Source organism: Zea mays, chromosome 3 (assembly GCF_902167145.1).
Source record: "Zea mays cultivar B73 chromosome 3, Zm-B73-REFERENCE-NAM-5.0, whole genome shotgun sequence".
In the NCBI taxonomy this organism is placed as follows: domain Eukaryota; kingdom Viridiplantae; phylum Streptophyta; class Magnoliopsida; order Poales; family Poaceae; genus Zea; species Zea mays.
In genome coordinates, this window is record NC_050098.1 from 62,087,284 (window position 1) to 62,115,255 (window position 27,972).

At 53.5% G+C, this 27,972-nt stretch overlaps 1 protein-coding gene across 1 annotated transcript in view; it reads right to left on the reverse strand.

Annotated features, from left to right (window-relative positions):
- LOC109945012 (probable manganese-transporting ATPase PDR2) overlaps nucleotides 1–27,972 on the reverse strand; it is a 140,597-nt gene that overhangs the window by 111,556 nt on the left and 1,069 nt on the right. The gene's annotated exons all lie outside the window — the stretch shown is intronic.

Here is a 27,972-nt window from a genome sequence, read left to right on the forward strand (position 1 = left end):
AAACATGTCAAACTTCACACAAGGGCTCTAATTATCAAATTAAGCTTACCCAAAAAGTTTCATGATTTTTGGAACTATCAAATAATTTCTAAATTCCAAACGTCTAGGTTTAGACCTTTTTAATTACTAAATAATTCATGGTTGGGGCTAAAAATCTTGGAACTATTTTTATTAAATACTAGAGGAATTTAGGAGTCTAGTAAATTGGTCCCATGATTTTATCATTTTTCTATAATTTCCTATAAATTCCATAAGCCTGGAAGAAAAAGAAAAAGAAAAAGAAAAGGAATGAATAGTAACGGGCTCAAACCAGCCCGAGCCGGCCCATGAACGGGGAAAACGCGCCCGCGCGCGCCCGCGTTGGTGGCTTTACACAGAAGACCTCGGCTTTTTGAACAAACAGTAAAGAACCATGGGCACTATTTCCTCGTCTCACTAACGTTTGCACTTAGACCCTTCCTTTTTCTTATCTTCGCAAACTTCAGTCCCGATGGGGATCGCCGGTGAGCACGCCTTCTGGTGAACCTGTACCAGCCAAGACACTCAATGACCAGCGCCCTAGCTTGGCTGACGCCTAATCCCACCCTTGGCGAGACTAATCCCTCAACTAATTGCACTAATCCGGGCCGAAATCTCTCTGTCCATGACAACGGCAAAAACTGGAGACAAACCAAGGTGTTCTAGGCGATTCAATGCGGTCTTGTTCAATCAAACGGGCCTGTGAGCAACAGGGGACATGAGGGAAGCTAGAACATCACACAGAAGGGCATGAAGTAACCCGTAGATGACTGGCCATGGCGAGATGTCTCACGGCGGCGTTCTGACCGATTTGGGGAAATGGGAAATTGGGAGGCTCTGGTGGATGGTCAGAGGCGAGAGCTGGTGCTTTGGATGCGTAATAGCCTAGCGGAGCTCACTGGGGCAACAATTTATAGATTTCATCAATGGTGGCGTTCAATTTGAAGAAAGCGCGCTGGCGGCCGGAGAGAGGGACTGAGTCACCGCGACGTTCTACCGTGGCATTCACTGGCGCGTCGACTCAGAGGACCGACAGGCTACCTATTGCGACCTCCGGCAACGTGGTAACAAGGCAATAGCGTGGCAGGCTCGGGTTAATGGCGATCATCACCGCGACGACCGTGCGGCCACGTTGCGGCGCAAGTGGATGAGCGACAGAGCGGTCACAGTGCTTCGGCTTCATCCACGACGAGATCTTTTCACCAGGGGGTCGTTAAATGCGTTTTAGTGGGCGCGAATCACAGCGCCGGCGCGAATCCGAGCGCAAGGTCACCGGTGGCGAGGTGCAGCGAACCTGTGATCTTTTTTTAGTCTATTGTACCATCAGGACTCCATTCAGTGTGCCTGATAGAGCAAATTGAAAAGCTCCATTCTCCATTTTTCATGTGGAGAGCTATTGATCTGTCTGTACCAAAGTTGTAGCTCTATAAACCAGCCTTGATTATGTTATAGCAACCATAATCAAATACTCCCTGGTTTCTTGATAGGAACGGAGGTGCCCGATCTTCCGTCAGGTGAAGATAACTATTGATTTGGTGGAGATGTCACACAGACGATCCGGCTTCCAATCAACACGACTAGAACCCCGCAATCGCAGCACCACTTCTCCTCTGGTTATCAACCGTGCACTACGCGATTGACCTCGCCACGAGGGCTAATTCCTGCCTGAGAATCGAAGACACAAGCAAGAACAAGAAAGAACACAATCTAGAATATTGCGGATGAAAGATTAAGCTCACAAGTTGGGGTCTCACAAACCGATCTACGGCGACTGTTCTTGACAGATCTAAACTTAAGCAAAACCCAACCCTAATGTGATGGCGGCTGCTGAATAAATAGAGTATTAGGGCGTGCGTGACCCCTGGACTCGCCCCTAAAGGGCTCCGACGCGATACACGGGCCAACGACCCAACAGACGGTGTCGCAGCACCAAAAAAGAATCTGAACTCTGACTTATTTCGACGATTCCCGTTGACTCCGGACGAATTTTAGGGTGGAACCAGGGTTGGCTAGATAATCTCCTTATCATTCCAACCATATCAAGTCCGTTGCAATCGGTGTCCGGATGCATCTTGGGCATCCAATTTAGTGCAGACTGGTCCTGGAACCCGAGATGGAGTCGCAGCCGAGTCGGACTTGATCTCCTTCCTGTTGTGGCGCCCTTGCTGCTCCTCCTCAACACCTAGGCCTTTCCCAAGTCCTTGTTGGTCCTCTCCAAAGTTCCTAATCATCAAAACATCCATGGCCCCAAGCGTAAGCTCTGAAACACAATTGACTAGGGTAGAACGTACCTGGAGATTTAGCTGTCGTGCACGCGATCGTGTTATCGGTCCATTCATTGTATGTATAGAAATGATGTCCTCATCATCCTCCTCCTCTTGAATTGGAGTCGTCCTCGACTCGATCTCATCTTCGTCACCCATATATGGTTTCAAATCTAAAATGTTAAAGGTGGAACTAACCCGAAAATCTAGAGGTAACTCAGGTGGTAATCCAGGGGGTATCTAAGAGGGAAATATATCCATGTCCTCATCATCCTCCCCCTCTTGAAGTGGAGTCATCCTCGACTCAAGCTCATCTTCTTTTCCCAAATATGGCTTTAAATCTGAAATATTAAATGGTCCAGTAGCATGGTTGGGCATGCTCGCTCTAGGAATCAAATCAATCTGGTGCTCAATCCCACGAATGGGAGGAAGTCCTGGAGGTAACTCAGAGGGAAAAACATCTCGGAACTGCTGCAAAAGGTTAGTCACAGATGCAGGCAAAGTGCTAGCAATATCATCAATAGAAAAGAAAGCATCTTTGCAAACCAAGGCATAGCAACAAGCATCAGTAGCATGAGTTTCAAGAAGATCAGATTTAGTAGCAAGCATGACAGGAGCTTTCAATTTAATTTGTTGCTGAATTTCTGTCTCATTAGTTGGTTCGTTATGGGTATTTGCAGCTCTATCTTTATCAGCTTGTACAATTTCAGCAAGAGTCAAAGGTAGCAAAGTAATGTTTTTATCTTTATGCCTAAAAGTGTATGTATTACTCCTACCATGGTGACGTGCATCAGTATCATATTCCCAAGGTCTACCCAACAAAAGAGAACAAGCTTCCATAGGTACTACATCGCAATCCGCATAATCAGAATACATACCAATGGAGAAATGCACTCGTACCATGTGTGTTACCTTAACCTTGCCTGAATCATTGATCCACTGAATGTGGTATGGATGTGGTCATGGACGTGTGGTCAAGCCAAGCTTCTTGACCAAATCTGAACTCACCAAATTATTGCAGCTTCCACCATCAATAATAACACGTGCACGCCGATTCTCGATGGTGAAGAAAGTCTGGAACAAATTATGGCGTTGCTGCTTCTCTGATGATTCAGGCTGAGCACTAAGAACACGCTGCACCATGATGCTTCGAAGGTTCACCGTAGCATCAGCACCAAGCATAGCATCATCATTAGTAGCAACATCACTGGTGTCATCATAGTCATCCTCACCGCCGAAAGCACTAATGTAGACATCATCCGTAGCAATGTATGTTCGCTGACTCGGGCAATCCTTCTTCATGTGAACAATCCCATGACAGCGGTGGCAAACAATACCAGAAGAACGACCACTGGAAGGTGCTGCAGGTGCTGGTGAATTCTGTTTCTTGGCGGGTACCTGCAAAGGAAGTTTACCAACATCTGCAGAAGGTGTCGAGGGAGGTCGTGTGGGCGCTGTAGTGGTCGAAGGTGTATGACTCGAGGCAGGTGTGTGCATCCGTGATGTAGAGGAGGCGCCAAAAGTAGTCCTAGGTCGATGTTGGTGTCCCTGCAATTCTTTCTCTGCAAGCATAGCAAACTGGAACAACTTGTTGACAGTGTTAAAATCTTTGTAATCCACAATGTCCTGAATGTCACGCTGCAAACCTGAATAAAAACGGCAAAGAGCGTCCTCATGTCCCTCTACTATCCCACAACGCTGCAATCCCTTCTAAAGCTCAGCATAATAATCTTGAACAGATTTATCCCCTTGCTCTAAACGCATCAATTTCTTACGCAATTCTCTATGATAAGATGGGGAACAAATCTATCGCGCATAGCTACCTTAAGATCTTCCCAAGTCGTAGGTGCTCTACCATCCCCAACTAGACCAGTCCACCAAACAATAGCAAAATCTTTAAATTCACTAGTGGCTTGTCTAACTTGATATCGTTCAGGTACAAGGTGGGCAGCAAATTTCTGTTCTATCGTCATCTCCCAATCAAGATATCCTTCAACATCATAATGACCCGAAAAAGATGGTATATAAAATTTAATCTTAGCATAAGGGTCGTCAGGAGCACGATTGTTATTACCTTGCTGGCGGTGTGGCATACCTTCTGTGTTTTGATGAAGACGACGACGGAGGTGCAAATCTCTGGTGGCCGCTTCATCATAATTACCTTCTTCATCAATCACCTCATCATCGGGAAGACGTGGACGAGGTGGTGGTGGTGGCGGTGCTTGTTGTTGCGTCTCCAACACAGCAAGTCTGTCGACGATCTAGGACAATTGTCGATCCAGCCTCTCGTAAGTCCTACCAAGGTCCATGTTAATGAAGGCATCATGCACTGACTTGTGGACCGTCTCATCCATTTGCTCCTTCAGGATCTTGTTGTTTGCCTCAAGATCTTGGCGGCTAACACATTCATCAAAGTCTGTAGGGATCCTTGCTTCTTCGTCGTCGCCTGCCATCGAAACACAAAAACAGGAAACAAACGGTGAAGGTTATCCCTAATAATCTCACTACACGCTCCTCTCAGGTGGAACACAGGAACACACTCTAATGTATCTTACCAAGCTCTAACAAGTGTCTGACGAAATACAAGCAAAGAATGGTACAATCGGAGGCTGGTTCATGATACTTACCAACAGGTAGTGAAACCGCGATTGCAAGGTCAAATCTGTATTGATCAGAAGATATAGTATGTGGAGTTGTAGGACAGGCACAATATGTATGTGAATGTAGAACAAAATCGAGTGCAGATTAGCGAAGTTCAATAAGTTTCCAAAGCACAAGTCATAATTGCTGGCTAAGACGTGTCCTATCGAAGCACAACAAGATAAAAGTAACAAACTAGCAGAATGACAGTTCTGTAAATAGCGCAGATTTTTCAGCACTAGTAAAAATCAAAGGCGCGTTTCCAAAGGAGTACCAGCAAACGAGCTCAAAATATTCTGAATTTTTTATCACTGATCCAAAATCACAATTGATGGAAGCACACAAAATTTCACTTGAAATAGAGTTGTATTGTGGCCTAGAGAAATTCACAAAGGATCTCTGAAATTCCTGAAAACACTTAAACAATTTTTTTAATTATCTTCCCGATTTTTTTTTGAATTTTTTGACCGAACCAGGTCACCCTAGAATGGAGTCAGGAATCTGCTGTAAAAATTTGAACTCAAACGGAGCACCGAGCGAAAAGTTATGCCCGTTTTATGGAAGGTACCTCAAGTTATGGTTTTCCACGGCACAAATTGGTAGGAACCGTAGCGGCGGCTATAGAGCACAGGGGCACAAACCTCCCTGGTATAAGCAATAGGTAAGCGCCAGATAATGAAACAAGGAGGGGCTGCAATGCAATGCGGCTTGCAACCTAATCTAGGGCTAGCGTGGCGAGAATTCACACAAGGCGGCTATCGAGGGCAAATCGATTAATGTGGTGTCTCGACTTGTAATATGGGTAAGGTGGATGGGCTAGCGGCGGAAACAAATAACAACGATGGAGCAGTTGAACTACGACTACGACACGACCTAAACCAGCAACAAGACTCGAACACGGACACAAATTCAACAAAGCAATCTGAAACAAAATTGCAAGGCTAAACTGGGTTATAGGACAGCGGAATTTTTTTTTGTATGGCAATTATCTGGAGTTATAGGATAAAAAACCTAAACTAAACTAGGGTAAGCCTAACGGTAATACCTGAGTGTTTGAATACCACTTGATAGGAACGGGGGTGCCCAATCTTCCGTCAGGTGAAGATAACTATCGATTTGGTGGAGATGTCACACAGACGATCCGGCTTCCAATCAACACGACTAGAACCCCGCAATCGCAGCACCACTTCTCTAGTTATCAACCATGCACTGCGCGATTGACCTCGCCACGAGGGCTAATTCCTGCCTGAGAATCGAAGACACAAGCAAGAACAAGAAAGAACACAATCTAGAATATTGCGGATGAAAGATTAAGCTCACAAGTTGGGGTCTCACAAACTGATCTACGGCGACTGTTCTTGACAGATCTAAACTTAAGCAAAACCCAACCCTAATGTGACAGCGGTTGCTGAATAAATAGATTATTAGGGCATGTGTGACCCCTGGACTCGCCCCTAATGGGCTCCGACGCGATAAACGGGCCAACGGCCCAACAGACGGTGTCGCAGCACCAAAACAGAATCTAAACTCTGACTTGTTTCGACTATTCCTGTTGACTCCGAACGAAGTTTAGGGTGGAACCAGTTGGGTTGGTTAGATAATCTCCTTATCTTTCCAACCATATCAAGTCCGTCGCAATCGGAGTCCGGATGCATCTTGGGCGTCCAATTTAGTGCAGACTGGTCCTGGAACCCGAGATGGAGTCGCAGCCGAGTCGGACTTGATCTCCTTCCTGTTGTGGCGCCCTTGCTGCTCCTCCTCAACACCTAGGCCTTTCCCAAGTCCTTGCTGGTCCTCTCCAAAGTTTCTAATCATCAAAACATTCATGGCCCCAAGCGTAAGCTCTGAAACACAATTGACTAGGGTAGAACGTACCTGGAGATTTAGCTGTCATGCACGCGATCGTGTTATCGGTCCATTGATTGTATGTATAGAAATGATATCCTCATCATTTCTACTCAAAATCGCTTCCAAAGTTCAACCCAGGTCACTGTCAGTAAAAATTCAGACTTAGAGTTGACTAACAGCCCGACTTTAAGTCATTTTATCTCCAATTTTTGTACAACACCAATGCTTAGTCACTTAATCAAACTTGTACCTCTAACATAGCTCTACAGGTTTGCTATATTGACCTAGGGCAAAATTTCCATGAATCAAGAGATATAGGGCTCCAAATTTGACTTCAATACACTGAATTTCAGACTTAACCACATAGTGTTCAAGGGGTACTTGTGCAAATGAGTCCAAATTCCTGCACATTACTTGAAACTCCTTCAATAAGAAAGTTACTTAGTTTGTGGTGTTCTATCACTTGGTTATTTGCACTTTTGTCCAAAAGTGCCTAGAATTTACATTTACCCCCTAGGGTTCCAATTAGGGTTTTCTAGGGTTCTTTTTAGGGTTTTGAATACTTTAGGGTTTTTGTACCATTAAAGTTCATTAAATATGACACCTTGAGAACATTTCACATGGCTTATGAGATTCTTACTCATTTCTGTCGGGGACCATAATTAGGGGTACCCTCAAGACGCCTAATTCTCAGCTGGTAACCCCCATCAGCATAAAGCTGCAAAGGCCTGATGGGTACGATTAAGTCAGGGATCAGTCCACACGAGTGACTCGATCACGCTTCACCCGAGCCTAGCCTCGGCCAAGGGCAGCCGACCTCGAGAGACTTCCGTCTCGCCCGAGGCCCCCCATTTTACGGCGGACACACCTCCGGCTCGCCCGAGGCCTTGGCTTCGCTCAGAAGCAACCCTGACTAAATCGCCACAACGACCAAGTTGCAGGAGCATTTAACGCAAAGGTGTCCTGACACCTTTATCCTGACACGCGCCCCCCGGCAGAGCCGAAGTGACCGTCGTCACTCCACCGCTCCACTGACCAGTATGACAGAAGGACAGCGCCGCCTGCGCCACTCCGACTGCAGTGCCACTCGACAGAGTGAGTCTGACAGGCAGTCGGGCCCTGCCAAAGGCGCCATGGGAAACTCCGCTCCGCCCGACCCCAGGGCTCGGACTCGGGCTAAGACCCGGAAGACGGCGAACTCCGCTCCGCCCGACCCCAGGGCTCGGACTCGGGCTAAGACCCGGAAGACGGTGAACTCCGCTCCGCCCGACCCCAGGGCTCGGACTCGGGCTAAGACCCGGAAGACGGCGAACTCCGCTCCGCCCGACCCCAGGGCTCGGACTCGGGCTAAGACCCGGAAGACGGCGAACTCCGCTCCGCCCGACCCCAGGGCTCGGACTTGGGCTCAGAAGACGACGAAACTCCGCCTCGCCCGACCCCAGGGCTCGGACTTGGGCTCAGAAGATGACGAAACTCCGCCTCGCCCGACCCTAGGGCTCGGACTCCGCCCTGGCCTCGGCCGAACGATCTCCGCCTCGCCCGACCCGGGGGCTCGGGCTCGGCCTCGGCCACGGAAGACAGACTCGACCTCGGCTTCGGAGGAGCTCCCACGTCGCCCGACCTAAGGCACAGGCCCGTCACGTCAACGGGGAGCGCCATCATCATCCTACCCCGAGCCGACTCGGGTCACGGAGAACAAGACCGGCGTCCCATCTGGCCAGCTCCGCCAGATGGGCAATGATGGCGCCCCGCAAGCTCTGTGACGACGGCGGCTCTCAGCTCTCTTACGGAAGCAGGGCAACGTCAGCAAGGACTCGACCGCTCCAACAGCTGTCCCTCCGCCAGGCTCCGTCGCTCCTCCGACAGCCACGACATCACGCCAGCAAGGTGCCAAGACCTCTCCGGCTGCCACATTGGCATGTACCCAGGGCGCTAGCTCTCTCTCTCTCCGCTAGACACGTAGCACTCTGCTACCCCCTATTGTACACCTGGATCCTCTCCTTACGACTATAAAAGGGAGGACCAGGGCCTTCTTAGAGAAGGTTGGCCGCGCGGGACCGAGGACGGGACAGGCGCTCTCTTGGGGCCGCTCGCTTCCCTCACCCGCGTGGACGCTTGTAACCCCCCTACTGCAAGCGCACCCGACCTGGGCGCGGGACGAACACGAAGGCCGCGGGACTTCCACCTCTCTCACGCCCGACTCCGGCCACCTCACCTCTCCCCCCTTCGCGCTCGCCCACGCGCTCGACCCATCTGGGCTGGGGCACGCAGCACACTCACTCGTCGGCTTAGGGACCCCCCTGTCTCGAAACGCCGACAGTTGGCGCGCCAGGTAGGGGCCTGCTGCGTGCTGACGAACAGCTCCCCGTCAAGCTCCAGATGGGCAGTCTCAAGCAACCTCTCCGGCCCGAGACGGTGCTTCGTTTCGGGACTCTTGAGTTCATGTCCTTCAACGGCAGCTACGACATGATACTCCTTCCACCGCCGCGCGACAACGACAATGGCGGCCGACAACCCGCCCGCCGGCGGCGGAATCGACGACATCCTCCCCGCGTGGTGGAAGAACAACATTCGAGCTCGCTCCGTCCTCTCCCCCGCCAACGGAGGAGGAGGCGGGGCCATCAAGGCCAAGCGGGAGACCGCGCTTTGTCGGTCGTCGAGCGAATCGACGCCCCCGATGCCCCGACGGAAGGCACGCCGGACGTCGACCTCGCGTTCGAGACGAAGGCAAGCGCCGTCCCCCCGCGACACGCCGACCCCGAGCAAGAAGACGACGCCAGCGCGCTCGAGGAAAGCCTGCAGGACGTCGCCCTCGTACCTGGGATGACGGTGCAACCAGTCCCCGATGTGACTACGTCGCTCCTCGTCGACCAAAAGGTACCGACTAACTCCCATCTTACGTCATTTCGACTCGGCCTCAACCCGCCAAACGACCTCGCTTTGGCGGGCGTTCTCATTGAGGCGAGTGCAACCCCACTGGGGTTTCGTATGCGGTCGCCTTGGGACCGGTTGACGGACGTCTCAACCTACGGGCCCTCTGGGTCCGAGGAAGATGACAATCCCAGCATCTGTTGGGATTTCTCTGGACTTGGCAACCCCAGTGCCATGCGGGACTTCATGACCGCATGTGACTACTGCCTCTCCGACTGTTCCGACGGAAGCCGCAGCCTTGGCGACGAGAGCTGCGGCCCAAGCCGCGAATGTTTCCACATCGAGCTAGGGGATCCCTCCGAAGGCAACCGTCTCGGCATGCCGGAGGATGGTGATCTTCCTAGGCTGGTGCCTCGCGCCGACATCCCACGGGAGCTAGCTGTGGTCCCCGCTCCGGCGGGGGGTTACGACCCACAACTCGAGCAAGTCCGCGAGGCGCAGGCCAGGCTCAACGAGGGAACAGGAGCGCTTGAGCCGATCCGTCGGGACGTCGGGCAGGTATGGGCGGGCCAACCCCTGGCCGGAGAAATACGTCACCTGCCCCAAGGTCTCCAGCACCGCGTCGCCAACGATGTCAGGGTCAGGCCGCCGCCCGCATCCAGCGGGGTTGGTCAGAACCTGGCAGCCGCGGCGATGCTCCTCCGCGCGATGCCGGAGCCATCAACCACCGAGGGTCGGCAAATCCAGGGGGAACTCAAGAATCTCCTGGAAGGCGCTGCGGCCCGACGGGCCGAGAGCACTGCCTCCCGAAGGCAGGGATATCCCTCGGAACCTCATGCCGCGACTTCCCGATTCATGCGGGAAGCCTCGGTCTACACCGGGCGCACGCGCAACACCGCGCCTGCGGCCCCGGGCCACCTCGGCAACGAGCACCATCGACGCGACCGTCGGGCCCACCTCGACGAAAGGGTGCGCCGAGGCTACCACCCCAGGCGTGGGGGGCGCTACGACAGCGGGGAGGATCGGAGTCCCTCGCCCGAACCACCCGGTCCGCAGGCCTTCAGTCGGGCCATCCGACGGGCGCCATTCCCGACCCGGTTCCGACCCCCGACTACTATCACGAAGTACTCGGGGGAAACGAGACCGGAACTGTGGCTCGCGGACTACCGCCTGGCCTGCCAACTGGGTGGAACGGACGACGACAACCTCATCATCCGTAACCTCCCCCTGTTCCTCTCCGACACTGCTCGCGCCTGGTTGGAGCACCTGCCTCCGGGGCAGATCTCCAACTGGGACGACTTGGTCCAAGCCTTCGCCGGCAATTTCCAGGGCACATACGTGCACCCCGGGAATTCCTGGGACCTTCGAAGCTGCCGGCAACAGCCGGGGGAGTCGCTCCGGGACTACATCCGGCGATTCTCGAAGCAGCGCACCGAGCTGCCCAACATCACCGACTCAGATGTCATCGGCGCGTTCCTCGCCGGCACCACCTGCCGCGACCTGGTGAGCAAGCTGGGTCGCAAGACCCCCACCAGGGCGAGCGAGCTGATGGACATCGCCACCAAGTTCGCCTCCGGCCAGGAGGCGGTCGAGGCTATCTTCCGAAAGGACAAGCAGCCCCAGGGCCGCCCATCAGAAGAGGCTCCCGAGGCGTCTGCTCCGCGCGGCGCCAAGAAGAAAGGCAAGAAGAAGTCGCAATCGAAACGCGACGCCGCGGACGCGGATCTTGTCGCCGTCGCCGAGTACAAGAACCCTCGGAAGCCCCCCGGAGGTGCAAACCTCTTCGACAAGATGCTCAAGGAGCCGTGCCCCTACCATCAGGGGCCCGTCAAGCACACTCTCGAGGAGAGCGTCATGCTTCGGCGCCACTTCCACAGGGCCGGGCCACCCGCCGAGGGTGGCAGGGCCCGCGACGACGACAAGAACAAAGATCACCAAGCAGGAGATTTCCCCGAGGTCCGCGACTGCTTCATGATCTACGGAGGGCATGCGGCGAATGCCTCGGCTCGGCATCGCAAGCAAGAGCGCCGGGAGGTCTGCTCGGTGAAGGTGGCGGCGCCAGTCTACCTAGACTGGTCCGACAAGCCCATCACCTTCGACCAGGCCGACCACCTCGACCATGTGCCGAGCCCGGGGAAATACCCGCTCGTCGTCGACCCCGTCATCGGCAACGTCAGGCTCATTAAGGTCCTGATGGATGGGGGCAGCTGCCTCAACATCATCTACGCCGAGACCCTCAAGCTCCTGCGCGTCGATCAGTCCTCCGTCCGAGCAGGTGCTGCGCCCTTCCACGGGATCATCCCTGGGAAGCGCGTCCAGCCCCTCGGACGACTCGACCTCCCCGTCTGCTTCGGGATGCCCTCCAACTTCCGGAAGGAGACCTTGACGTTCGAGGTGGTCGGGTTCCGAGGAACCTACCACGCCGTACTGGGGAGGCCATGCTACGCGAAGTTCATGGCCGTCCCCAACTACACCTACCTGAAGCTCAAGAGGCCGGGCCCCAACGGGGTCATCACCGTCGGCTCCACGTACAAACACGCGTTCGAATGCGACGTGGAGTGCGTGGAGTACGCCGAGGCCCTCGCCGAGTCCGAGGCCCTCATCGCCGACCTGGAGAACCTCTCTAAGGAGGTGCCGGACGTGAAGCATCACGCCGGCAACTTCGAGCCAGCGGAGACGGTTAAGGCCGTCCCTCTTTCACCCAGTGGCGACACCACCAAGCAGATCCGGATCGGTTCCGGGCTCGACCCCAAATAGGAAGCAGTGCTCGTCGACTTTCTCCGCGCAAACGCCGACGTCTTTGCGTGGAGTCCCTCGGACATGCCCGGCATACCGAGGGATGTCGCCGAGCACTCGCTGGATATTCGGGCCAGAGCCCGACCCGTCAGGCAGCCTCTGCGCCGATTCGACGAGGAGAAGCGCAGAGTGATTGGCGAAGAGATCCACAAGCTGATGGCAGCAGGGTTCATCAAAGAGGTATTCCATCCCGAATGGCTTGCCAACCCTGTGCTTGTGAGGAAGAAAGGGGGGAAATGGCGGATGTGTGTAGACTACACTGGTCTCAACAAAGCATGTCCGAAGGTTCCCTACCCTCTGCCTCGCATCGATCAAATCGTGGATTCCACCGCTGGGTGCGAAACCCTGTCCTTCCTCGATGCCTACTCAGGGTATCACCAGATCCGGATGAAAGAGTCCGACCAGCTCGCGACTTCTTTCATCACGCCGTTCGGCATGTACTGCTATGTCACCATGCCGTTCGGTTTGAGGAATGCGGGCGCGACGTACCAGCGGTGCATGAACCATGTGTTCGGCGAACACATCGGTCGCACCGTCGAGGCCTACGTCGATGACATCGTAGTCAAGACAAGGAAGGCTTCCGACCTCCTCTCCGACCTTGAAGTGACATTCCGATGTCTCAAGGCGAAAGGAGTCAAGCTCAATCCTGAGAAGTGTGTCTTCGGGGTGCCCCGGGGCATGCTCCTGGGGTTCATCGTCTCCGAGCGAGGCATCAAAGCCAACCCGGAGAAGATCGCGGCCATCACCAGCATGGGACCCATCAAGGACTTAAAAGGCGTATAGAGGGTCATGGGATGCCTCGCGGCCCTGAGCCGCTTCATCTCACGCCTCGGCGAAAGAGGGCTGCCTCTGTACCGCCTCTTAAGGAAGGCCGAGTGTTTCGCTTGGACCCCTGAGGCCGAGGAAGCCCTCGGGAACCTGAAGGCGCTCCTTACAAAGGCGCCTATCTTGGTGCCCCCAGCGGATGGAGAAGCCCTCTTGGTCTACGTCGCCGCGACCACTCAGGTGGTTAGCGCCGCGATTGTGGTCGAGAGGCAAGAGGAAGGGCATGCATTGCCCGTTCAGAGGCCGGTCTACTTCGTCAGCGAAGTGCTGTCCGAGACCAAGATCCGCTACCCACAAGTTCAAAAGCTGATGTATGCTGTGATCCTGACAAGGCGGAAGTTACGACACTACTTCGAGTCTCATCCGGTAACTGTGGTGTCATCCTTCCCCCTGGGGGAGATCATCCAGTGCCGAGAGGCCTCGGGCAGGATCGCAAAGTGGGCGGTGGAAATCATGGGCGAAACGATCTCGTTCGCCCCTCGGAAAGCCATCAAGTCCCAGGTGTTGGCGGACTTCGTGGCCGAGTGGGTCGACACCCAGTTGCCGACGGCTCCGATCCAGCTGGAGCTCTGGACCATGTTTTTCGACGGGTCGCTGATGAAGACAGGAGCCGGCGCGGGCCTGCTCTTCATCTCGCCCCTTGGAAAGCACCTGCGCTACGTGCTGTGCCTCCATTTCCCGGCGTCCAACAATGTGGCCGAGTACGAAGCTCTGGTCAACGGGTTGCGGATCGCCATCGAGCTAGGGGTCAGACGCCTCGACGCCCGCGGTGATTCGCAGCTCGTCATCGACCAAGTCATGAAGAACTCCCACTGCCGCGACCCGAAGATGGAGGCCTACTGCGACGAGGTTCGGCGCCTGGAAGACAAGTTCTTCGGGCTCGAGCTCAACCACATCGCTCGGCGCTACAACGAAACCGCAGACGAGCTGGCTAAAATAGCCTCGGGGCGAACGACGGTCCCCCGGACGTCTTCTCCCGGGATCTGCATCGACCCTCCGTCAAGACCGACGACGCTCCCGAGTCCGAGGCACCCTTGGCACAGCCCGGGGCACCCTCGGCACAGCCCGGGGCACCCTCGGCCCAGCCCGAGGCACCCTCGGCTCAGCCCGAGGTACCCTCGGCCCCCGAGGGCGAGGCACTGGACGTCGAGGAAGAGCAGAGCGGGGCCACGCCTGATCGAGATTGGCAGGCCCCGTACCAGCAATATCTCCGTCGAGGAGAGCTACCCCCCGACCAAGCCGAGGCTCGGCGGGTAGCGCGACGTGCCAAGTCGTTCGTCTTGCTGGGCGATGAAGAGGAGCTCTACCACCGGAGCCCCTCGGGCATCCTCCAGCGCTGCATCTCCGTCGCCGAAGGTCGGGAACTACTGCAAGAAATACACTCGGGGGGCTTGCGGCCATCACGCAGCGCCCCGAGCCCTTGTTGGGAATGCTTTCCGGCAAGGCTTCTACTGGCCGACGGCGGTGGCTGACGCCACTAGAATTGTCCGCACCTGCGAAGGGTGCCAATTCTATGCGAAGCAGACCCACCTGCCCGCTCAGGCTCTGCAGACGATACCCATCACCTGGCCCTTCGCTGTATGGGGTCTGGACCTCGTCGGTCCCTTGCAGAAGGCGCCCGGGGGCTACACGCACCTGCTGGTCGCCATCGACAAATTCTCCAAGTGGATCGAAGTCCGACCCCTAAACAGCATCAGGTCCGAGCAGGCGGTGGCGTTCTTCACCAACATCATCCATCGCTTCGGGGTCCCAAACTCCATCATCACCGACAACGGCACCCAGTTCACCGGCAAAAAATTCTTGGATTTTTGCGAGGATCACCATATCCGGGTGGACTGGGCCGCCGTGGCTCATCCCATGACGAATGGGCAAGTAGAGCGTGCCAACGACATGATTCTACAAGGGCTCAAGCCTCGGATCTACAACGACCTCAACAAGTTCGGCAAGCGATGGATGAAGGAACTCCCCTTGGTGGTCTGGAGCCTAAGGACGACGCCGAGTCGTGCCACGGGTTTCACGCCGTTTTTCCTGGTCTACGGGGCCGAAGCCATCTTGCCCACTGACCTGGAATACGGCTCCCCGAGGACGAGGGCCTACACCGACCAAAGCAACCAAGCTAGCCGAGAAGACTCGCTGGACCAGCTGGAGGAGGCTCGGGACAGGGCCTTACTACACTCGGCGCGGTACCAGCAGTCCCTGCGACGCTACCACGACCGAGGGGTCCGGTCCCGAGACCTCCAGGTGGGCGATCTGGTGCTTCGACTACGGCAAGACGCCCGGGGAAGGCACAAACTCACGCCCCCCTGGGAGGGGCCGTTCGTCATCGCCAAAGTTCTGAAGCCCGGAACATACAAGCTGGCCAACAATCAAGGCGAGATCTACGGCAACGCCTGGAACATCAAACAGCTACGTCGCTTCTACCCTTAAGATGTTTCCAAGTTGTTCATATACCTCGCACCTACGCAAAGTTTAGTCGTCAAGGAAGGGTCGGCCTAGCCTCGGCAAAGCCCGACCCTCCCTCGGGGGCTAAAAGGGGGGAGACCCCCTCTGCGTCGAATTTTTCCTCGAAAAAGGATCTCTTTTTAGCAGGATTTCTTTCGTGCTTCTTGACTACTTCGGAAAGCGGATCCTGGAAACGACGGAGTACACGTAAGCAGCCAAGGCTGACCGAGCCGAGGGATTCCTACGCCTCCGGGATACGGATACCTCACTCATCACCTTCTGCGATAAGTAACTCGCGTTCGGATAAAGCGACTCCGTGGACCGAACAAGTCTTCACGTTCGGAAGCTCTCTTGCCGAAGCAGTCCTTCAAGCTTTCTCGACTAAGTCGGGGACAGGGCCTCATGGACGGGTGAAAGTACGCGTAAGCGGCAAGGCCGACCGAGTCGAGGGACTCCCGCGCCTCTGGGATACGGATACCTCACTCGTCCCTTCCGCGAGAAGCAACTCTCGCCCACACAAACATCCCTGATACCGACAGAGAGTCTAGATGCTCGAAACAAGAGGAAAAAAGACGCAGCTTTGCAAGCACGGCGAGGGTGTGTTTTCTGGCCTCAGCGGCCGCAGAAGGCACACGCTACAACACGATCTGATCCTGCAGGCTCGGGTCTTCACGCTGAAGGGAGCCGTAGCACCCTCGGCATCGACGACGTCTTCAGCAAAGTCCGAACCAGCCTCGGACGGCGGCGCGATCAAGGACTTCTCCGGGAATCCGGCCCGAGCAGGCGGCTCGGCTGGTTACCCCCGGGGCCTCGGCCAACCGGCTTCCAAGGGCGCCGGCCCGACCCGAGGCCTCGGCTGATCGACTCCGGCGTCGGCTCCGCTGACGGACAACCCGGCTAGGCTCCGGCCAACCAGGTTCCCATTCTCGAGCCAACTCTGCCTCTGTTCATACTGATATCACTACCCCTGGCCTCGGCTCATCGAAGAGCGGCCGAGGGGTCTCTTTAACTAAGCTAGAGGAGCCCCAGACAACAAGGCCGATCGAGCCGAGAGATTCCTACGCCTCCGGGATACGGATACCTCACTCGTCACCTTGACACGGGGCGACTCATGCTTGGTAAAGCGGTTCAGATAATCAACAGGCGAGACTTAGTGCTCAAAAATGAGGAAAAAACACGGCTCCGTGCCAAAATTACATACATGTTCAGGCCCCGACAGCCGCAATGAACAAACACACCGGCATTCGAGATGCCATTACAAACGGAACTCCGGTTCCCCCTCTGCAGGTACGAACAACCCCACTCCGAGGGGGAAGGCCTGCGGAGCAACGGAAGGCCGGCGAACGGCGCGCCGTCACCTGCTCCAGCAGCGGCGACGACGACGACTTCTGCTCCGGGGGGCCTAACATCGGCAACGCTGACCTCAGGCTAGATGCCGCCGCCAGGAGGCCCCCGCCCATGCCAAAACTCGTGAGGCAAGGACGGGCAGAAGGCCGTAGAGTTGGAGGTCAGTCCGTGGCCAGCCCCGGCTATCTCGCCGGCAGCAGAACCTCTTCAAGCTGCCGTGGCGGAGGCCGGCACCGCGAGCGGCTCCGAAGCCACTCGCGCCCACAAGCCAGGCACGCTGCAGCTGCCAGCGCCACGGACGACGGCCGCCCTTCCCTCCGATCACTGAGTGAAGGAGCGGGCCACCGCTCGCGCAGGGGCCGACCCCAACTCGGCACTCTCCCCTCCCCAGCCTTGGTGATGAAAATCCTTGAGGCTGAGGGAGGGGCAGAGGCCGCAGCCCGGCTCGCTTTCCCCCACCATCAAGCCGGAGGTCGCCATCCTGGGTGACCACCGGTGGAGGGGTGCGACCGGGCTGCATGATGAAAATCCTTGAAGCCGAACGATGGCTGAGAGGTACCAACTCCCATGGAGTTGCGTTCCTCCAACGAGGAGGCGGAAAAGCGGCGGATACCCCCCATCCGGGGGCTTGGAAGATGGAAAGACACGACGCATAAGGGAGGAAGAAGACATGGTTGCCTTCTGAAAGGAGTCTCCCTCCTTTTAAAGGCAACTCTCCCTACGTGCGCCCCCAGACGCCACAGGCTGAGTCTTCTCCAACACGCTCCAAGGCCCTCCCCTGCGACTCGGGGGTTGGGTCCCGCATGTCATGCAAACCGGCTCAGGGCAGAAGAAGCCAAACCGCCGCGCGTGGTGCGCACAACCGCCCAGCGGTTACAAGCGACCCCCCACTTTTGCCCAGACCAACGGGCGGAAGGGGCGGGCAGCCATGCAGGCGGCATGCAACCACGCCAGGTGGACGCGCTTCTCCGACTTCTGACACGCCAGCTTGGAGGCCCAGGCCCACGTGTCAAGCAACCGGCGCGCCAGTTGCTGCATGCAAGCAACCGCACCGCCACTTATGCCACCGTCGCGCCTCTTCGGTTGCGGAGCCTGTGCCGCGACTCGAGGTGACCAGCGCACGACCCAGCGGCGCCAGCATGGCGCGACGGTCAATGCGGCCGAAAGTGGGCCGGCAGTAATGACGGTGGCAGGCGGGCGGGAGCCGCAGTCACGTCGTCAGCCAGGCTCACGTCCCGTCCGGGGACAGCAAGGGTGCCTCCTCCCACGGTGTGATGACGGTGCACCCATGACCCGTTCCTCGAACGGCTCGCGCACGCGCAACGGCTGCCCCGCCAACCATCGCCCCGTCGCATTAACTCCGCGGCGGGACAGGCGGCGATTCTGGCAGGAGAAGCGGACGACGCTTCGCCTTCGCCGTAATAACCGCGTCAAAAAAGGTATGCCACGTCGTTTCGATTTCGTATCCTTTTCCTTTTTCCTCTTTCTCTATCTCTTGCAACAGGGACCGGGAAAGGGGGATACCCCGAAAAGGATCCTTCTCCGCGAAGGAACCGGGCTCCAGGCCCCCCCCTACTGATCAGAGGTTCGAAGACTGGCCCTCTGAAGGGTTCAACAGTCGCCTCAGATCGCGTGGGCCCGACACCCACTACTGGTCAGGGGTTCGAAGGCCAGCCCCCCGAAGGGTTCCATGGCCGCCTCAGGCTACTCGGGCTCCACGCCCATTACTGATCAGGGGTTCGAAGGCTGGCCCCCGAAGGGTTCACAGTCGCCTCAGACGCCGAGCGAGGGATGACCAGGGGTACGTTCGATACATAACCAAGGCTCGGGCTGCGCTCCCGAGGTACCCTAGGACATTTCCGAGACCAGCGGGAACGATCTTGTAACGGAATCCCATCGGAGGGAGGCATCGAGCCCTCGGACCCCGTCGCCAGGGGACCGGGTCCGGCAAATCACCCGCAGGTACTTTTGGGCGTGCCTCTGGGCCCCTAGCCGACCCCCAACGAACGGGGCACGGACGTCCACTCGGATTACCCGCTTGCAGCTCACCGGAGACACCATGTTCAGTGCCCATCGAGGGTAACATGGCGCACTCCCCCCCTCCTCCTTGCGGAAAGGCGACGTAGGGGCGTATGTAAAAAATCGAGTCTGTCCCTGATCGTCCTCTCGCCCTGTGCGGAGGCTCGGGGGCTGCTCTCGCAAACCCGGCTCCGGGCAAACCGTTGACAGCGTCAACATACCAGCCCGAGAGCTTGGGCCCCGACCGTGCACCCGGGCTACGGCCAGTTCGCATGAGGGAACAACCAGACCAGCCGAAGCATTACGCAAGGCATTAAGACCTCGAAGGAGTGTAACCACTCCTCCGAGGCCTCGGGGGCTACACCCGGCGGGTGCGCTCGCGCGCACCCACCGGAACGAAATGCAACCGAGAAAGGCTGGTCCCCTTGCAAAAAAGTGCGACGAAAGCCTCCAAGCGAGTGCTAACACTCCCTTTGAGGCTCGGGGGCTACTGTCGGGGACCATAATTAGGGGTACCCTCAAGACGCCTAATTCTCAGCTGGTAACCCCCATCAGCATAAAGCCGCAAAGGCCTGATGGGTACGATTAAGTCAGGGATCAGTCCACACGAGTGACTCGATCACGCTTCACCCGAGCCTAGCCTCGGCCAAGGGCAGCCGACCTCGAGAGACTTCCGTCTCGCCCGAGGCCCCCCATTTTACGGCGGACACACCTCCGGCTCGCCCGAGGCCTTGGCTTCGCTCAGAAGCAACCCTGACTAAATCGCCACAACGACCAAGTTGCAGGAGCATTTAACGCAAAGGTGGCCTGACACCTTTATCCTGACACGCGCCCCCCGGTAGAGCCGAAGTGACCACCGTCACTCCACCGCTCCACTGACCAGTCTGACAGAAGGACAGCGCCGCCTGCGCCACTCCGACTGCAGTGCCACTCAATAGAGTGAGTCTGACAGGCAGTCAGGCCCTGCCAAAGGCGCCATGGGAAACTCCGCTCCGCCCGACCCCAGGGCTCGGACTCGGGCTAAGACCCGGAAGACGGCGAACTCCGCTCCGCCCGACCCCAGGGCTCGGACTCGGGCTAAGACCCGGAAGACGGCAAACTCCGCTCCGCCCGACCCCAGGGCTCGGACTCGGGCTAAGACCCGGAAGACGGCGAACTCCGCTCCGCCCGACCCCAGGGCTCGGACTCGGGCTAAGACCCGGAAGACGGCGAACTCCGCTCCGCCCGACCCCAGGGCTCGGACTTGGGCTCAGAAGACGACGAAACTCCGCCTCGCCCGACCCCAGGGCTCGGACTTGGGCTCAGAAGACGACGAAACTCCGCCTCGCCCGACCCCAGGGCTCGGACTTCGCCCTGGCCTCGGCCGAACGATCTCCGCCTCGCCCGACCCAGGGGCTCGGGCTCGGCCTCGACCACGGAAGACAGACTCGACCTCGGCTTCGGAGGAGCTCCCACGTCGCCCGACCTAAGGCACATGCCCGTCACGTCAACGGGGAGCGCCATCATCATCCTACCCCGAGCCGACTCGGGTCACGGAGAACAAGATCGGCGTCCCATCTGGCCAGCTCCGCCAGATGGGCAATGATGGCGCCCCGCAAGCTCTGTGACGACGGCGGCTCTCAGCTCTCTTACGGAAGCAGGGCAACGTCAGCAAGGACTCGACCGCTCCAACAGCTGTCCCTCCGCCAGGCTCCGTCGCTCCTCCGACAGCCACGACATCACGCCAGCAAGGTGCCAAGACCTCTCCGGCTGCCACATTGGCATGTACCCAGGGCGCTAGCTCTCTCTCTCTCTCCGCTAGACACGTAGCACTCTGCTACCCCCTATTGTACACCTGGATCCTCTCCTTACGACTATAAAAGGGAGGACCAGGGCCTTCTTAGAGAAGGTTGGCCGCGCGGGACCGAGGACGGGACAGGTGCTCTCTTGGGGCCGCTCGCTTCCCTCACCCGCGTGGACGCTTGTAACCCCCCTACTGCAAGCGCACCCGACCTGGGCGCGGGACGAACACGAAGGCCGCGGGACTTCCACCTCTCTCACGCCCGACTCCGGCCACCTCGCCTCTCCCCCCTTCGCGCTCGCCCACGCGCTCGACCCATCTGGGCTGGGGCACGCAGCACACTCACTCGTCGCCTTAGGGACCCCCCTGTCTCGAAACGCCGACAATTTCGGCTTCACTTTAATCCATAGGCCCTATTTCCAGGGTTAAGTACCCTACCTTAGCATTTAGTATACCTTAAGTCACATCATCACAACTTACTTTGAAAGTTTACCTAGTTAATGCACTCTAGGTGTAACAAAAAACATGACATGTCAATGCACATGATGTTATGCTGCTGTTTTAGTGCCAGTAACACCAGGGGTGTTACATCCTTCCCCCCATAAAAATATCTCGTCCCGAGATTTAAGGTCCTAGGGTAAGTAATGGAAAAGGAAACACGTCATATCTTTATTTCCTTACTTGTCTTACAAAGCAGGGGGTGGTATGGGGTTTATTTCACCTTTACGATCAAATGTACATATCTTACAGGTTACATGAAGCTAAAAACCTAGGAAAATTCTTTCCCAAGAAGTCTTGAGTCTCCCAGGTAGCTTCATCTTCAGTATGCTGGTTCCATTGTACCCTATAGAATTTAAGAGTCCTTTTTTGGGTGACCCTGTCCTTCTGATCCAAAACTCGAATGGGATCTTCTGAATAAGTTAAGTCTAGTACCAAGACAACATCTACCACATCGATGGTTCGATCAGGAACTCGAAGGCACTTCTTCAATTGAGATACATGGAACACATTATGTACTGCAGACAATGTTTCGGGTAGTTGAAGTCGGTATGCCACTGGTCCGTATCGTTCAAGAATAAGAAACGGGCCAACATACTGGGGTGCCAGTTTCCCTTTTACCCCGAAACGGTTCACACCTTTCATTAGTGATACTTTCAAGTATACATGATCATTGACTTGAAAGACCAAAGGTTGACGTCGCTTAACCGCATAATTCTTTTGCCGAGCTTGTGCCCCTTTCAAGTTGTGTATGATCCGTTGGACTTTTGGTTCCGTCTCTTTAACCATGTCGGGCCTGAAAAACCATCTTTCTCCGGGTTCAGACCAATTTAAGGGTGTCCGGCACCGTCGTCCATACAATGCTTCGAATGGTGCCGTCTTAATGCTCTATTGATAGCTATTATTATAAGAAAATTCTGCCAATGGCAGACATTCATCCCATTTTTGCGGAAACTCCAAGACACATGCTCACAACATGTATTCAAGTATTTGATTTACTCTCTCAGTTTGTCCACTTGTTTGAGGATGATAGGCCGAACTGTGGAGCAGTTTAGTACCCAAGGATTTATGCAGTTCACTTCAAAATTTGGATGCAAATTGTGGTCCACGATCCGACACTATTATTTTTGGAATTCCATGTAAACTGAGAAAACGAGAAATATAAAGTTCCGCGTATGCGACCACTGGATAATTTTTCTTGACGGGCAGAAAGTGAGCAATCTTCGTAAGCCGATCAATTATGACCCATATTGAGTCAAAACCTTTGGCTATTTTGGGCAATCCCACAATGAAATCCATACTAATATCTTCCCATTTCCAAGTTGGGATAGGCAAGGATTGCAATGGCCCAGCGGTCTTCATGTGTACTGCCTTGACACGTCTACAGGTGTCACATCTTGCCACATAGCGTGCAATCTCAGTCTTCATTTTTGTCCACCAATAATGTTGCTTTAAGTCTTGATACATCTTAGTACTTCCAGGATGAATGGAATATCGACTAAGATGAGCTTTATCCAAGATCTGTTGGCGGACCTCAGCATCTTTAGGCACAACTATGCGATCATTGAACCATATTGTTCCTTGATCATCTTTTCTGAAGCAATTAGCTTTGCCGGTTTCTATTTTCTCATGAATGTGTTTCATACCCTTGTCACTTCTTTGGGCATAAATAATTCTGTGTAGAAGAACTGACTCAAGCTTTAATTGGGTCAAAGTTCCATGTTGTATCATACCTAGGTTTAACTTTTCCATTTCTTGACATAGTGTGGTGTCAGGCGTCCTTACTGTAAGACAATGACAGGAGGCCTTGCGACTCAGTGCATCTGTCACCACATTGGCTTTTCCTGGGTGATAGTGGATTTCCAAGTCATAATCTTTAATCAGCTCAAGTCATCTTCTCTGCCTCATGTTCAGTTCTGACTGGGTAAAGATATATTTCAGACTTTTATGATCTATATTTAAATGGCAAGTATTTCCCAGCAGATAATGACGCCATATCTTGAGGGCATGAACAACTGCAGCTAGTTCCAAGTCATGAGTTGGATAGTGCTCCTCATGTCAGCGTAGTTCTCTTGAAGCATAAGCAATGACTCACCCTCCTGCATTTGGACACATCCGAGTACACTACCTCATGCGTCACAATACACATCAAAAGGCTTCTCTATATCCAGTTGAGCCAATACCGGAGCAGTGGTCAATAACACCTTCAGCTGCTCGAAGGCTTCATTGCATTTTGAGGACCAATCAAACTTGGTATCATTCTTCAATAAACCCGTGATAGGTTTAACAATCTTGGAGAAATCCGGGATGAACCTATGGTAATATCTAGCTAGTCCAAGGAAGCTTCGAACTTGATGTACTGTTGTTGGCGGTTTCCATTCTAGAATATCCTGGACTTTGCTGGGATCGATCGCAATTCCTTTTCCAGATAATACATGTCCCAGAAATTGGATTTCCTACAACCAAAATGCGCATTTGCTGAACTTAGCATACAACTGATGCTCCCTTAAGCGCGTTAGCAAGATCCGTAAGTGTTTAGCATGCTCCTCTTCATTTTTGGAATAGATCAAGATATCATCAATGAAGACCACCACAAATTTATCTAACTCGGGCATAAATACCGAGTTCATTAAGTATGTGAAGTGGATTGGAGCATTTGTCAATCCGAAGGACATAACCAAATATAAAAATAATCTGTACCGCGTAGTGAATGTGGTCTTGGGTATATGTTCGGGTCGAATACGGATGTGATGATAACCTGACCTGAGGTCAATCTTGGAGAATACCCGAGCTCTAGTAAGTTGATCGAATAAGATATCGATCCGAGGAAGAGGGTACTTGTTCTTGACGGTGACCTCATTAAGGGGTCTGTTGGGGGCCTTCGTCTTCCGAAGGTCCTCAAAAACATGATTAACAATGTTTCCCAAGTGTAATATATGTACAGGAACCTTCAGACTCGAAATAAAGCTGTACACAATATGAAAAGCATGGTCGGGACGAAGGTTGAACTCGCTCCGAAGCTACGCGCAAGAAAGCTTCGGCTCAGCGACAGAAAAAGGAACCGACTTAAAAGGGAAAGGGCTATCTAGTCCTCGTTGGATTGTCCTTAAGTCAAGAGTAAACATAAAGGGCATGAATGTAATTTTACATAGGTTGCGCCCTATGCCTATAAATAGATGAACAGTACCCCTGTACTCTTCACGCTGACTTGTATTCGCTCGTGCGTCACATTTTGGACTTTTGCCTTCTATCAAGCCGAAGGTACAAATGTAATTCGATATTATTCATGTTCAATCATGATGATATAATAAAGATATATTAATGATGTCATAAGATTATTCATGTTATCTCTCATATTTCATATGCTTCTTCTTTCATTAACATATACTGCGATGATGAAGGTACGACCTTCATGACCTTCGTCTAAAGATCATTATATCCTAAGGGAGATAATGCTTCGAAGGACGAAGGGCATTAACCATTAACATTTTGTGTTGCCTTGTTCTTAACTCATAGCATTTGAGAACAAGTCCCCAACATTGGTGCCCACCTCCGGTGAACTCAATCGACCACATTCGGCAAGCCGTGACCTTCGTCAAGCCACCGAAGAAAACTTCTTTAGGGCTAGGGGCTGCACTGTAGCCACTGGACATCAACCAGGACACGCTGCGCGAAGCTCGAACTCAAAAGAGGAAGGCTACAAGTCCAACACCCCAGGAGGAGGAGCTGGACCAGGAGATAAGGGATCTCGAAGCTATCCATCAACAGGTCGAAAGGAAGAGAGAGAAGATGCTTCGTCTTTCCAACCTACAGAAGAAGATCGATGAAGCTGCTAAAGAAATACGTCATCTTACTCAAGATGACCAGGACCGAAGACCTCCACAAAGAGAGCTTCGTCAAGACAACTCCTACAATGATGATGATTGGTATGACGATTTCCACATTGGAAATTTTTGCTTTTGATGATGCTTCTCCTCTATCAGCAGAACTGTAGGCTACCCCATGGCCCCCATCATACAAGCCACCTCAGCTCCACATGTATGATGGGCACTCAGATCCGAAGCAGTTCCTGATGAGCTACGAAGCAACTATATCTTCGTATGGGGGCAATACCACAGTCATGGTGATGTCATGGCGGTACGAAGTGTGGCCCAGACATGGTACTCTTCTCTCCGGCCAGGGACAATCATGTCGTGGCAGAAGTTTAAGGACATGGTGGTCACTAGCTTCCAAGGGTTTCAGACGAAGCCAGTCACTGCTCAGGCTTTGTTCCAGTGCACTCAAGACCATGAGGACTACCTTCAGGCATATGTCCGAAGGTTCTTGCGCCTGAGAGCACAAGCGCCCACGGTGCCCAATGAAATCGTCATTGAGGCCATGATCAAAGGACTTCGGCCAGGGCCTATGGCTCAATACTTCGCCAGGAAACCACCCCAGACTCCGGAGAAGCTGCTTCAGAAAATGGATGAGTACATCCGGGCTGACAATGACTTCCACCAAAGAAGGGAGGAAGCTTATAGATTTTTTGAGAAGACTAGGGGCTTCGGAGGAAGAATCCACCCTAGACATGTCAGATCAATCCATAGCTCCAGTCAGAACGATGACAAAGGAGGCCACTTTCAGAGGCCACAGCACAACTCACAGTCTTTAGGACAGCAGCAAAGCTTCTTCAGGCCACTAGCCCCAAGGGGCCGAGGCAGTAGGGGCTTTGAAGGAAGATATGGGGATCAGCATAGGAAAATCTATTGCTTATTCTGTGGTGAAGACAAGGGCCACACGACAAGAACATGTCAGGTTACCATTTAGAAACAAAAGGAGATTGTCGAAGCAGAAGCCCGGCAGAATCAGCCGAAGCAGGTTTTACATATTGCTTTGTGCCACTCTCCTTACATACCAGAATATGTGGGCAATCAACCTACAGCTTCTATTACTTCGGCAAGCCATTCACAAGCCTCCTGGCCCTAGCTCCCACCACCACCACCATTGCAACCTACTTATACCCGAAGCCAGCAGCCAGAAGGGCACCAGCATTCCCAACAACAACGTGACTTCAGGGAGGAGTCCGAAGCTCGTACAGTCAACAACACTGTACCAGAATCAAAGCACATATACTAAGCAATATCCTACTTCTGAAATACTTTTATTTTATATGCCATTTTGCTTTCTGTATAAGGAACAAGCAATGAAAACTTAGTTTTAATTTCTTGTAATGATTCTGCCTGTACCAGAATGAAATATATCTTCTTCACAGATTTACGAAGCTCAAAAGTCGTTCATAAGGGAATGCAGAGCCAACATAAACGAAGCTACAAAAGTCGTTCCTAAGGGAGCGCAGCGTAAGTCTTTTGCTCAAAAGTCGTTCCTAAGGGAATGCAGAGCCAAAATTGACGAAGCTACAAAAAGTCGTTCCTAAGGGAGCACGGTGTAAGTTTTCTGCTCAAAAGTCGTTCCAAAGGGAATGCAGAGCCAAATACCGCCAAAATATAAGGCGAAGAACTTCAAAAGTCGTTCCTAAGGGGATGCAGAACTTATACCGCCGAAATAGAAGGCAAAGAAGTTCAAAAGACGTTTCTAAGGGGAAGCAGAACTTATATCATCGAAATAGAAGGTGAAGAAGCTCAAAAGTCATTCCTAAGGGGATGTAGAGCTTGTGTATTCTAGTGTGGGCGTGTGGGTGTGTGTCTTCGGCATCCTCATCATTTTGCATCATCATATCATCACATCATTTCGCATAACATTACATCATACATCATATTGCATTAACGACACAAGAATCGAATACGAAGCCAATCTTCGACAAATGCTTCGTCAAATTGAAGATGTGCTAAGGCACGAAGTAAGCTCCGGGAAATACAGTTTTATCAGCCTTGTCATAAGAAAGGATCTCTTTCTTTACGAAGCATGAAAAGAAGGGAAGGTGTTTTTTCACCGAAGGCTCAAAAACGGTATGTGTGTAAATTTCATGCATCGCAAAGAAATAAATTACAATAGTCTACATATTTGATTCAATATTAAATACTTCAAATATTACATAATTTTGTTACAATAGAAGCCTAATATTCCTTCATTTGTTCTATGCATCAAGCTTTTCAAAATGATTATTACAATAAAACCTATTCCTCTTTAAGGACTTTCTCTGCAACTTCGTTCAGTAATTTGTTGACAACCTCATCGATAATGGATTCAGCCATGCTTATGATATCCAATGATTCCTTCATCTCTAGATCAGCTAGGGGATCGTACGGCTCCAGAGGCAGGGATAGTTCAGCTGAAGTAGGTAAACAGATTAGTTCGAAGCCACAAAGCAAGTACCGAAGCTAAATAATCAAGAAATAATACCTATACGCCTTTCGCGTTCTGCAGCTTGTTCAGCTCGCTTTGCGTCTGCCCGGGCGTTGTGGGTGTCTTTCTCACTCTTTTTTATAATCTCGTGGGCTAGCTCTCGGCCACTGTTCACCTAGACATCGTTATAAAATCTCCCGCCCATTAAAGTTGCTTCGGCCGAAGGATCCTTCGTATCATCTATGGAGAAGGCAGCTTCGGCTTGGGCTATGTCCTTAACGTGATCACATCCGGCCTTCTCCAGAATAGCTGAGATTCCCCGCGCACCGGAAAACATGCAAA